We start from the raw sequence: 13096 nt of genomic DNA on the forward strand, positions 1-13096 counted from the left end.
CAAGGTCCATCGCCCCTCGCCCCGTCCTGTCGCGGACGGGCGCAGACGGGCTTTTCTTCGGCGCTTCTTAGGCGCGCTCGAAGGCGCCCCCTGCGCGCAACCGCTGCGCGCTTGTGGGAAGGGCGTGGCTAAATAGCCCGGAGTGAGGTAGCCACTAGAGCGCTAACCTCAACTCCGGGGAAACCGGAAGTGCAGTCTGCCTGGCTCTTGCCTGTCCGCCCTCCGCACAACGGCACTATTGCCGGGTCGGAACGAGGCGGGCAGGCGGGAAATTGAGCCCAGGAGATTCAGAGGGAGAGGAGCTGATTAAAAAAGGAACACGTGAGTCTGCCCAATTAAAATACAGTAAAACACAATTAAAATTGTTACAGACTCTAAAATCAGTCTGTTTGTTCAGCGTTTAGCGCTTCTCGCAGCCCCCTGAAATAACCAATCTCTTACAGGTGATGACACTCTCTTCGCACAGCAGCGGGTCTGGGAGACACTGCCACCGTCTCCCTACCGCGCCGGCTCGAAGGTCAGGACGGCCTAAATAGCCCGGAGTGAGGTAGCCACTAGAGCGCTAACCTCAACTCCGGGGAAACCGGAAGTGCAGTCTGCCTGGCTCTTGCCTGTCCGCCCTCCGCACAACGGCACTATTGCCGGGTCGGAACGAGGCGGGCAGGCGGGAAATTGAGCCCAGGAGATTCAGAGGGAGAGGAGCTGATTAAAAAAGGAACACGTGAGTCTGCCCAATTAAAATACAGTAAAACACAATTAAAATTGTTACAGACTCTAAAATCAGTCTGTTTGTTCAGCGTTTAGCGCTTCTCGCAGCCCCCTGAAATAACCAATCTCTTACAGGTGATGACACTCTCTTCGCACAGCAGCGGGTCTGGGAGACACTGCCACCGTCTCCCTACCGCGCCGGCTCGAAGGTCAGGACGGCCTAAATAGCCCGGAGTGAGGTAGCCACTAGAGCGCTAACCTCAACTCCGGGGAAACCGGAAGTGCAGTCTGCCTGGCTCTTGCCTGTCCGCCCTCCGCACAACGGCACTATTGCCGGGTCGGAACGAGGCGGGCAGGCGGGAAATTGAGCCCAGGAGATTCAGAGGGAGAGGAGCTGATTAAAAAAGGAACACGTGAGTCTGCCCAATTAAAATACAGTAAAACACAATTAAAATTGTTACAGACTCTAAAATCAGTCTGTTTGTTCAGCGTTTAGCGCTTCTCGCAGCCCCCTGAAATAACCAATCTCTTACAGGTGATGACACTCTCTTCGCACAGCAGCGGGTCTGGGAGACACTGCCACCGTCTCCCTCCCTATAAGTCATATAATATGCAAGGTTATAACCAGTGCATGGAAAAAGCACGAGTTATAGTTAATATTGTGTAGTGAGTGAGATGAAAAGAGTGTGTACGGAGGTGCACAGCTTATAGTAAATTGGAGGTGATGGGTAAATTATAAATGTAAGTTATAACTATAACGTTAGAATTTCTTATGTTTGTATAGCATAAGTTGGGTTATATAGAAAGAATAAATAACGTTTTCCAAACAATGACTTATTCTAACCTTTTTTTCATTGAAAGTTATATATTTTTCTTTAAAAAGTATTTAACTTATGCATATTTTTTTAATTTATATAAACATTAATATCTATAAAATACATTAATTTAAAATAATTAATAAACACTTATTTTGAAGCTTTAATGTGCTCTAACATTTTTTTTAATTAGTTTTTGGGTAAAAAAAAAAGAATTTAAGATACATTTATATTTTACATTAAACTTTTCTAATGTGCTACTTACAAAAAATCAATAAGATTTAGTAATTCTCCCTATATTTTACTCTGGGGAGATTCTCCCCGCCTCCACAGTATAGGAAATTTCCACCTACATGTCAAAAGTGTCTAGTAGTAACTTTACAATCATCAATTCAGACTTAAATGTCTCTTCTCCTGAACTGAAGGCGTGCAGACAGGTATGTCTTCACTTGGGTGTAAATCTACACTCAGAAATGGAGCAGTGCGTAACTTCTAGATTTGCACCAAGGTGCATTAGTAGATTAACACATGAGTAAATCTACATGCGTAAATCTACTTTTGTGAATAGGGTCCACATTCTTTTAAACATAGGCCAAATGAGGTTCATTAGCCAGATATATTTAGAAGAAAAGGCTAGAGGGTTTTACGCTGTGAGGAAATGTAGTATTATGATGTGAGTTGGTTGAGTCCAAACACATAAACTCCACTATTAGCTCTGTTATGTTGCAGTTGGCAGACCTGCATCTACTGTCCAAGTTACCAGAGACAAGTTACTAGAGTGTTGCAATGAATTGGCTAGCAATTCAGTCTTGGCACCATTTGAGAATCACCAGCTTATGAATGAAATGTAATATTGCACCTCCTAATCAGATCAAATAAAGGCTTTAAATACATAGTAAGGAAGTTAGAGGGGCGGGGCAAGCCAGTGAAAAACCTAATAGGCATTAGAAGGAGAGCAGTATCAGTCTAGGACACAAAATAGCCTTAGGTACCAAAATAAAACGGGTCCCGATTAAGGAATCAGATAGCTAAAAAAGTGGCCCTTGTTTGTAAATCGGGGAAGTTATGATCTTGTGAAAATACGCTGTGAACGTTTTTACAAGGTATGGAAGAGTGCATGGATTTAAGCCAAGAAAGAACGGCCAGCAAACTATAAAACAGGCCCACAAGCAGCCAAAAAACCCTGCCAGGCTGACTTGTCAGATCAGCCTATCGGGCACGGGTTGTTTGCCTTTAAAAATATATATATGTATATTTTTTATATAGCATTTTACAGTTACATTGTCAACAATGGAATAGCCACTTATAACAGCAGGAGGTCAGTTTATTATACAAAGGGCACATGTGCCAGATAATTTGTCATACAACAGAGTTCGCGAGAGAGAGGTGGGGCATATTTAAATATCCCATAATGTTGCAGGAAACAGGTGCAGTACTGTAGTATCCTCCATTATAAGCAGAATAGGGCCGCTTAATCAGCGTATCCTTTTCTGTCTAAAAAATGAGTCCTTTAATAACCTGAGAAGGCAGAGGGTAGAAATTAGAAATTGAATAAACAGTAAATAAAAGCTCAACAGTCCCAGACATCGCTCATATGAACTCAGTGAAAGTGCATTTAGGTATCCGAGCCAGTATCGATTAGGGGGAAAAAATTGAATGGACGCAACATGCCGCGCCAGGCTTGGCCTTACGCCCTAGCCCTAAGGGGGCATCAGACGAGGGAGGGCCAATGAAGTAGGTGGGTGAGAGCATTCGGCTGAAAACAATAAGGCTCCAGACATATGCCTTACAGTTTGCATGATGTTCTTTTATGGCATTTTTGTGTTGACTGTGCTATATCAGAAGGACTGTAAGAAATTGACTGTAAGTAACAAAAGGGGTTCTCAGGGATTTTGCAAGGGGGGGCGGGGGTCCGTTCCAGGTGGCACAAGTTTTGGGAGTGGCGGCCTCCTCCCGCTCTATACAATGTGGCCATCATGCAGATAGCAATCAACAGACAGAATGTCACCAGCACCCCTGCCTCCCGCTCTTCAAGGCGGGCGGCAAACGGAGGGACTGCCACGGGCGGGCAAAGGGCTAGCTACTCCACTGGGGTTTCTGTAACAAAACCAGTAACTCACTGGACTAACTCTACATAACATCCAAATCTGTGAAATGTACATTTAGGGGCTGATTACAATGCCATCATAATCTTCTGTTCGGATTCATTTCCGACCAACCCATTTGGATGGAGTCGGTCGGAAAGGAATCCGAACCGGATTTACGGAATGGCTTCCGATGGGCTCAGAGAGCCAGTCTGCCATTCGGAAAGCCTCCAGTAATCCCAAAGGGTGGCTCTTTCCGCCCAAGGGATTACAAATGTCAGGTTCTGACAGCCTTTCTGTGCCGGCCTTTCCAACACAGAAACGCCGTCAGAAGTCAACTTTGGGGGCCCCCAGCCGGGTCCCTATGGGTGCACAGCCTCCGGTTAGTGGCCTAGGGGGCACCTATCATTCTACCCTGTTGATCCCTGCACCCCCTGGCAGGCACCTTGAGGTGCCTACCAGGGGGTGCAGGGATGAACTGCACCTCTTCTCTTTACAATGAGAGCATGCATTCCTGTCGGATTGCATGCTCCCATTGTGAAAATTAGGAGTGTGACCGAACATCGTTCGGTCGATTCTAAACGCTGGGTCAGGACCGCTGACAGGAGGTTGGTCGGTCCTAGTACCGAATCGATGTTGGATGGACTCAGGTCCGTCCAACATCAAAATCGAGCCCTAAGTTGTGGTTTGCGGCAGGCACTTTACCTCAGTATGCTACTTTAGTCAAAAATGCAACTAGACAGAACTCAGATCCTTCTAGCAATTACATTAAACACCTAGGTTATCTTGACATTTTCTATTATCGCCTGAAAATTGCTGGTCATACATAGACCTCTGCCACACGTACCTTTATGAGGAAGGTGATGGTGCACCTGATAGTCTGTGTGTCCAATCAGCTTAATGCATATAATTGTACTGCCAGGTCTAATTCCAGGTAGTGTTGACAGTGTTTCAACCCATCATTATTTCTGAGTCATCACCAGAAAACTGGTGCAATGGTGCATTTGCGATTCACAGAAGTAATTTGAAGTTCCTGAATAAAAATAGTTTCTAATTATATGTTTCGAGATATTTCATTGACTTATGTCGGTCTTGATTATGTGTATTTAATGGCCGCTGGAGTCCCAGAGCTCTGTGCTTGTGGTCAGGATTTTCAGGATAGCAACGAATGCAAAGCTCTACTACCTCGAAGATTACATGGCTGCATTGAGGGGGATATTTACAAAAAAATGTTGGCGCGTGGTGTTACTCTAAAATTGGTAATGCCTGTTATTTGTAGGGATGCGCCGTATTTACAAAAATACAGCACAACCCTGCATTTCCCCTAGCACTGGTGCTAAAAAAGCTGCCTAGCGCCAGTGCAGGCACCCTTGCGCCATGTTCCAATGGTGCCTGCCCTGCAGGGATTATTGTTTATATGCAGGCTGGGACACCTTCCTGCACATAAACAATCTTTACAGGTGATTTGCTGTTTTTATGTCTGATGCCACATTTCTCCTCGTATTGCCTGTTTAAGACAAGGTATTTCCTGGTCTATTTTTGGGGGCTGCCCAATACCTTGTAAATATGTGGCAGCATCAAAAAGGCGACAGCAACAGCCATGCCCGCCCCTTTTCTGCAGCAGACTGCTGCCCTAAGGGCATATTTACAAGTGTTGTTAAGCCACGCTAAGTGGCTTAGTGCCAACTTGTAAATGTTGGGTTGAGAGCAACGCTGGCGAAGTGGCAGATAAAGTGGCACTCCGGTTGCATTAGGGGCTTGTTAGCATGCCCCAGAGTTTTTATCGCTTCAAAATAACAGTTGGGAATGAACTGACGGGCTACTGTTACTATTGGCAGTAAATGTTTTGCTCAGCATGTCAGACTTATTTCTCAAGTAGCGCAGGAAGATATTTGTGAATTTCAACTGTAGCACATTCCCATATGTTCTCATGAGAAAATCATAGAAGAAAACTGTCTTCTTTCAAAGAGTGGTCATTAAATCCCAGCAGAGGATAAGCATTTTTCACAAAGTATCACCACCTTAGATCTCACCACAAATCCTTAAAATTAGTATGACAGTATCAGCAAATGTGACTACAAACTGTTGACATGCTTCATATCGATTTCTTTTCCTGACCCTCAAAACCAGGCATTCAGTCCAACATCTTTTAATGGGACAAAAATGGTGGAACCTTATCACACCCAAAAACAAAAAAAAAATCCAACAGATGTTTTTTTTTTAATGTATTGGCATTTTTTGTTATGCATACATACATTGACAGAATCTATGCAGAGCAATTAGTACATCATATGTTAATTTTTATAAGCCCCAATACCTTTTTGATGTCGTACATTTCCACGGTGTTAACCCCTCATCATAGATGGTCTTATGGGGCTATATTATCAAGCAAGGGCGATACATTATCGCCGCTTTTATCGGCAGGAAACTGCCGCTAAATCGGCGATAAGGGGCTTGATAATATGCCCTTGTGAATTCCCATAGAAGTTCCTCAGCGTCTGGTGCAAATAGTCACCTGAAATGCACGGGTGCAAATAGTCACCTGTTTATATTAAAAAAGGGTTGCAAGAAGGAGGGAGGGAAAAGGGAAACAATACCTTAGGCATACAAGACCCACCCAAGGAGTGGAAAAACATATTTCGTCCTCTGTTGCCCTCACACACCCCTGGGGGTGTCATGCTTCATCATTGGGCGTTTGCTCCTCGTAGGGCCAGCGCTGCAATTCCCTACGGGCCCCCGAAGGGTCTCTTTATCGGAGATCTTTTTAGGACAGCCGGATGGTGCATGTGGGTGTGTGGGGTGGGGGTCCAATGAGGGTAAACAAGTGCGTGCAAAGTGAAAATTAGGTTGAAAAGGGGTAAATATGCAGCAGATGTTTAATATATATACCCTTAGCAGATTTAACTGCCCAATAAAATCTTGTTCCTGTAGGTATACTAACCCCAGGAATCAAGAAGGTCATGGGTCGACATATTTCGCGCCTCCGTCGCCTTAAGGGTTGTTTGCGCTTCATCAGGACCAGTATTATAAAATTTATGTGCACGTGAATTAAATTAAAATACCCTCTAAATACAACAGGGCGGGCGGTGAGGTTGTAAACCCGTAGTCTGACTACAGCTTCATTGTATGTACCGCTCCTGTTCAATCCCTAGGAAGAGAGAACATAGTAAAACAAAGATATATGCACATCAGTAACAACTTGATGACATAAAATGTGCCACCAATGTGTGCACATCGTTTTCACATAAAAACAACAAAACTGGCTCATGAGACACTTAGAGCACCGAAGGTTACTCAGTATGGAACCCCCCTAAAGAGATATCACTATCAAGATCTCAAGGGAACCCCTCAGTGACGAAAACTACATATGCTCGTAAATCGCATGCGTGGTACAAGCAGTTGCCCCAAATGTATTTTGAACATGACTCAAACTCTCAGTAACTGGCGTCAATAAATGCAAAAGGCGGCACCATAAACAATGGGTGCCATCAAACTTATTAATCCTCCAAAGTGCTCACCTCGCTTTTTGAGCGATGTTTTCTCTGGCAACAACATTCGGCGCCCGCACATTACCGGGCTTCGAATCACTAGACAAGTGAATAGAAATAGAGATATATGCAGCCATGAATCAGACTGTGACTCCAACTCAGAAGTTACTGAGTAGAGATGTACAGATACCTTCTGCGGAAATTAAATCTAGCCTTACGTTTGTCCCGGGGTGCTGCCTCCTGTGCACCAACCCAATCCGAATGTCAGCCAATAGTGAACCAAACTAGGCAAGGGCGTCTGTGCTCATTAAATACTTAGGGAATACACCTGGAGGTAAACCCTTTCCGGGAAGTCCTACGGTAATCAGAAGGTGAGCGCATGCACGACAGCGCGTATTCGATGCGCATGTGCATGTGTCCGGGTAACTAATCCCTAATGCATGCGCAATCGCTCAATGCAAGCCATGATGCCTATATTGCCAAGTAACAAGCTTGTTAACATGTTACTAGACATGGCCGCATACTAAATAAATCGGACATTCATCTTCAAACGCATACGCGCTACACATCTTGATTCTTTTGTGCACGTGTCGATGCAATTCATAACTTACTGACCCTACGAGGAGCAAACGCCCAATGATGAAGCATGACACCCCCAGGGGTGTGTGAGGGCAACAGAGGACGAAATATGTTTTTCCACTCCTTGGGTGGGTCCTGTATGCCTAAGGTGCATTACTTCGGAGTGGTGGAGAACAGGAATTTGTGTTCAGTATTGGAGGCTATACAAGGGTCAGGTTGCTGGCATCAAAACTTTACAGGAGCCTATCTAGGGTGAACTGCGTTTCTATTCACCTACATATCGGTGGTCACTCTTGCAGGCATTGTTGCCTCACCATCTCCCCCATTGTTGCTAGTCACTTGTGGGGGGAATTCCCAGTATGCATTAGTTCTCTCCATTGATCTGCTATGGGACGTTACCTCTCGCTTCCTCTCTAGTCAACGCTCCGCCCTTAGCTTTGGTCCAATTAGTGACATCCCGTCTCCAGGCTTCAATCTGTGGCCCTGGACTATATTTCCATGCCATTGCTACTTGCCTCTTGGCTAGGGCCGTAGCTGAGTCTATAAACTTGGGGCCTCATTTATGAGACTGTGCGTCACTTTTACGCCGTCGGTGCGTCACTTTTTGTGACGCACCAGTGGCATAAAAAATGCGCCTTGTTGCGCCATATTTACAAAGTGATGCATCTAGGTAGATGCGTCACTTTGTAAACCCCTGCGCCACATTATACCTGCGCCAGGTATAATGTATGCAAGGGGGGCGTATTGACTCAAGAAAGGGCCGTAGAAGTGATGCAGTGAAATCTATGAGATTTCACTGCGCCACTTCTAGGATGCAAATGCGTCAATATCTTATGCCTGCCTCACAGCAGGCGTAAGACTGATACAGGCCCTTTCACTTGGGGCTTGCCCCATGTGAAAGGACACATTGCTGGAGTTGCGTCACTTTTGTGACACACTCCAGCAATGCGTCACTGACGTATCTGTAACTCCTTGCGACATGATGCGTCATACAGTAAATATGACGCATCAATCATGTCGCAAGGAGGGCGCACTGAGATGTGACGCATCGCTGCTTTCACGCATCGATGCGTCACTTCTCATAAAGGAGGCCCTTGTTCCCTATTCTATGTTTAGGTGGGTGGGGAACAAGCCTAGTAGCCTAGTAGGCATACTTCTAAGGAGTTGTCCACTACTCTCTCCAAGGTGGTTCCTATCTGTGCTGTCGCTGCGCATCAAAAGGGGCGTATTACTGCACAGCTCCAGACCATGTGTATAAAGTCTGTATCTGGGGAGGTACAACTCGGACATTTGCTCATCACCCCTCCATGGATAGTTTGAAGTCAATTTAGGTCATATGGACATATTTGAACTGGATGTATTTCAGTCTGGTGTTGCGTGGCACCGCCTTAGGTAATGCCAGCCTCGGTGAGTAAATTCCTTATTTAAGGCTTGTTCCCACCTCTCCCTGATCTTGGTAAAGGGTGTTAAAGTGGCCTCTATCAGTGCCATGTAAAACCATTGTACCTGGTGCCCGGCTGTTCCTAAGGTAAGTAATGCATGAAACAAGGTATGCGTCATTGGTTCGTCCCGGCCCCTGCCTCATAACGCACCAAAGGTGGGTGTCAAGGCTTCATATTGTTAGAACTGGCCCACTGGGAGGTCATGGTTTTCTACTGAGTCCTCAAAAGGGATCAGGGCATTTTCAAAATGGCGGCCTCCAACTGTATCTATCCCTGTCTCCGTCCAAGCCAGTAGTTGCTGTGGTCCAAATGCCAAGTGTGGTATTCCGTGGGTAGTCCCAACAATGGTAGTATCAGAATGAATTTGGGAATGTCCACTCTATTGTACAGGCATCGTCCCGGAATTGCAGGCTGCAACAGCAACTGGTAGAAGGTTACTACTGTGTGGTCCAGTACCTTTGCCAATAAATAAGTGGGGCCTCTACCGGGCTCTGACAGGAACGTCCCCTCCGTGAATCCAACAGATATGCTTCTTGAAACCTTCCACCTCTTACAAACAATTTAGTGATTTTAACCCCAAATTTCATTGGTCTTATTTACAATAGAAATGCTATCTAATGGGGACCCTCCTGGGCAGGTATTACTGGTTTGGAGCTTTTGCTGGAGACTCTTTGACTCCACCCTGCTCAATATCTACCAGAGTGTCGTCGTCCTTGGATAATTACAACACTGGGCAGTTGGGAGCTCAGTGGAAAACAATGAAGGGACACAGGGGCAATAACGGCTGGTACAGGCCTTCTTCTCCAATAATGTTTGTCATTCTGTGTCTCACTTTTTAATTTAGAGCCTTCCAACCAAATGTGGTAGAATATTCTATAATCCTTACAACCTTTCACCTCAGCCTTTGGCTCGGACATATACTTTGGGTTCAGGTCCTTTAATAACTGGTACAGCCCTAAGCATCGGACTAAAAGGCATTATAAATAAATAGATGACCGAGTTGCCATCATCAGAAGATAGTAAGCCTAGCACGCACGGATGCTGAAGTAAAAATGAAGCTAAGTGCCCCATTATTATTGCCATAGCAAGGAAGAAGCATCAAATGGTTTACAAACAAAGCAGGGTGATCAGCCAACAAAATATCATAGCAAGGAAGGGGCCATTTCAAATGAATGTAACCATACTAAGAGGCCCATTAGGATGGCTGGCGGATCGCCCCCGCCAGGCTGGCGGTAGCCAACATCGGCCTGGCGGGGGCGATCCTCCCGCCATCCTTGCTGCAATGACCCCCCGCCATATTAACATAGCTGGGGGGTCCACGGCGGACCGGGGCGGAAAAGGGTTTATATGGTGGCGATGTCTATCAGACACCGCCAGCCATATCAGGATGGGCTTCGTCAGATGCCTTTCCGTGGCGGCAATGCCGCCATGGCAAAGCAGGCGGTCTTCACTTTGGGGGCCCGTTGCAGGCCCCCATGGTGAAGGCGAGGGGTGCACATGGGGGGTACCTGTGGTACCCCCCTGCATTTGCATACACAATGCGGCAGGCACTGCACGGTGCTTGCCGCTTTGTGTATGCAAATGCATAACATGCATTTTTAGCGCTCGGGCCTACGTCACCACGAAGTGGGGGCGGAGCTTCCGAGCTCTTATGTATTTAGAAAAAAAAAGAATTCTGAAAGGGGTCCGGGCTGGCACATTCCTTAGTGCGCGCCGCGTTTTTTATGGCATCTGCCTAGTGATTCGTGTTCGCTGTGCTGTCTATTTAGTAGCCTAGACGTGATAGGCTATATGTAATTTACGCGCGCCATGTTTGGCATATTGTCGGCGGTTTCGCGCACGGCAGACTTATTAATCTTAATTAGGAGCTGTCAGAGTGCCCGTGTAATGCAATCCAGATGGTGCGAGCGCGTTCACCATTGCATTGCATGTATCATGCGCGCGTTTAACATTTACCTTTCGCGCACGGCAGTCCATTCATTTTAATTAGGAGCTGTCAGAGTGCCGCGTTCACGGCGGAGATAATGGAAAGAAGTTTCCTGTAGCTTCAAGGGCAGTCACAGTATTTTTTAAGATACCTCGCATACAAGCACCCTTGCCTCGCCAATCCGCGTGTGTTCTAAAATAAAAGTGCGCAGTCTTTCAAGATTTCTGAAAAGATATTTCTGTTGTTGCACGAACATTTGCCTCTTGTCTGCGAGGAGTGATTTCCGTAGCTGTTTTCTCCTCCCTTCAATATGTTAGAGTTTAACAGAGATTTTTGCAATAAACAAAAACACCTATGTAGATTGCGGCGTGTTTTATTTGCCATCACCTTGAGTTGATTTTTACGTACGTATTTCACACACACACAGTAGTGAGGGCAGAGTAGTGAGGGCAGAGTGTAGAGTAGTGAGGGCAGAGTGTAGAGTAGTGAGGGCAGAGTAGTGAGGGCAGAGTAGTGAGGGCAGAGTAGGGAGGGCAGAGTAAGGAGGGCAGAGTAGTGAGGGCAGAGTAGTGAGGGCAGAGTAGTGAGGGCAGAGTGCAGAGTAGTGAGGGCAGAGTAGTGAGGGCAGAGTAGTGAGGGCAGAGTAGGCAGTGCAGAGTAGGGAGTGCAGCGTAGGGAGGGCAAAGTAGGGAGGGCAGAGTAGGGAGGGCAGAGTAGTGAGGGCAGAGTAGTGAGGGCAGAGTAGTGAGGGCAGAGTAGTGAGGGCAGAGTAGTGAGGGCAGAGTAGTGAGGGCAGAGTCGTGAGGGCAGAGTAGTGAGGGCAGAGTAGGGAGTGCAGAGTAGGGAGTGCAGAGTAGGGAGTGCAGAGTAGGGAGTGCAGAGTAGTGAGGGCAGAGTAGTGAGGGCAGAGTAGTGAGGGCAGAGTGCAGAGTAGTGAGGGCAGAGTAGTGAGGGCAGAGTGCAGAGTAGCGAGGGCAGAGTAGTGAGGGCAGAGTAGTGAGGGCAGAGTAGTGAGGGCAGAGTAGTAAGGGCAGAGTAGTGAGGGCAGAGTAGTGAGGGCAGAGTAGGGAGTGCAGAGTAGGGAGTGCAGAGTAGGGAGTGCAGAGTAGAGAGGGCAGAGTAGTGAGGGCAGAGTAGTGAGTGCAGAGTAGTGAGGGCAGAGTGCAGAGTAGTGAGGGCAGAGTAGTGAGGGCAGAGTAGGGAGTGCAGAGTAGGGAGTGCAGAGTAGGGAGTGCAGAGTAGGAAGGGCAGAGTAGTGAGGGCAGAGTAGTGAGGGCAGAGTGCAGAGTAGTGAGGGCAGAGTAGTGAGGTGTAGGAGAGTAGGGTCTGCTATCCTATGGTCACCCCAAATTTTTGCTTTTTGCTTCACTGGTTTTCGACTACTGAGGCTGTGGGCCTGCTGATCAGACCCCCAGCCTGCTGTTCTCTCACTAAATTACTGATACATGTGCTATAGGCACATGCCACAATTGGAAATGGACTCCTTGTCAGCCCCTGTATAATGCACTATAGGTGCCCAGGGCATAGGGGCCACCAAGGCCTACCAGGGGCTGCAGCATATCTTTTGCCACCCCTGGCCGGTTCTTAAATTGACACAACTGGCTGATCACTCAGCTGGGGTAAGGTGGTGTAATCACCCCTTACTTAGATATAGTATACCTATATCTAAACCTATATCTGGACACATATAAACCTGTGAGCCACTCCTATGGAAGGCCTCATTAATCCTGGAGGCAGAGTGCGTGGTTTAATGTGAGATGGAGCTCTAGCATGAGCTGAGCCTGTCTGCAGCTGTCGGGAACAACTCTCTAAGCTGTTTCAGGATAATGCCATACTATATACTCTTAAGTGCCTTATAATCCTCGCGGTTATATAGCAACTTTGGTTTGGCTTTATCAAAACATGTTGTGTAAGGTGTCATACGATTTGGAATACTATCCCCTCGCCAGTTCTGGCGAGGGGGATAGCATTCCACCCCTCTAGAGGGGTAAGACATGTTACTTTACTTAAATGCGGTTAATTTCTAAAAGGACCTTAGATCCACAAAATGGAT

This window comes from Lissotriton helveticus, chromosome 7 (genome assembly GCF_964261635.1).
Source record: "Lissotriton helveticus chromosome 7, aLisHel1.1, whole genome shotgun sequence".
Lineage (NCBI taxonomy): Eukaryota > Metazoa > Chordata > Amphibia > Caudata > Salamandridae > Lissotriton > Lissotriton helveticus.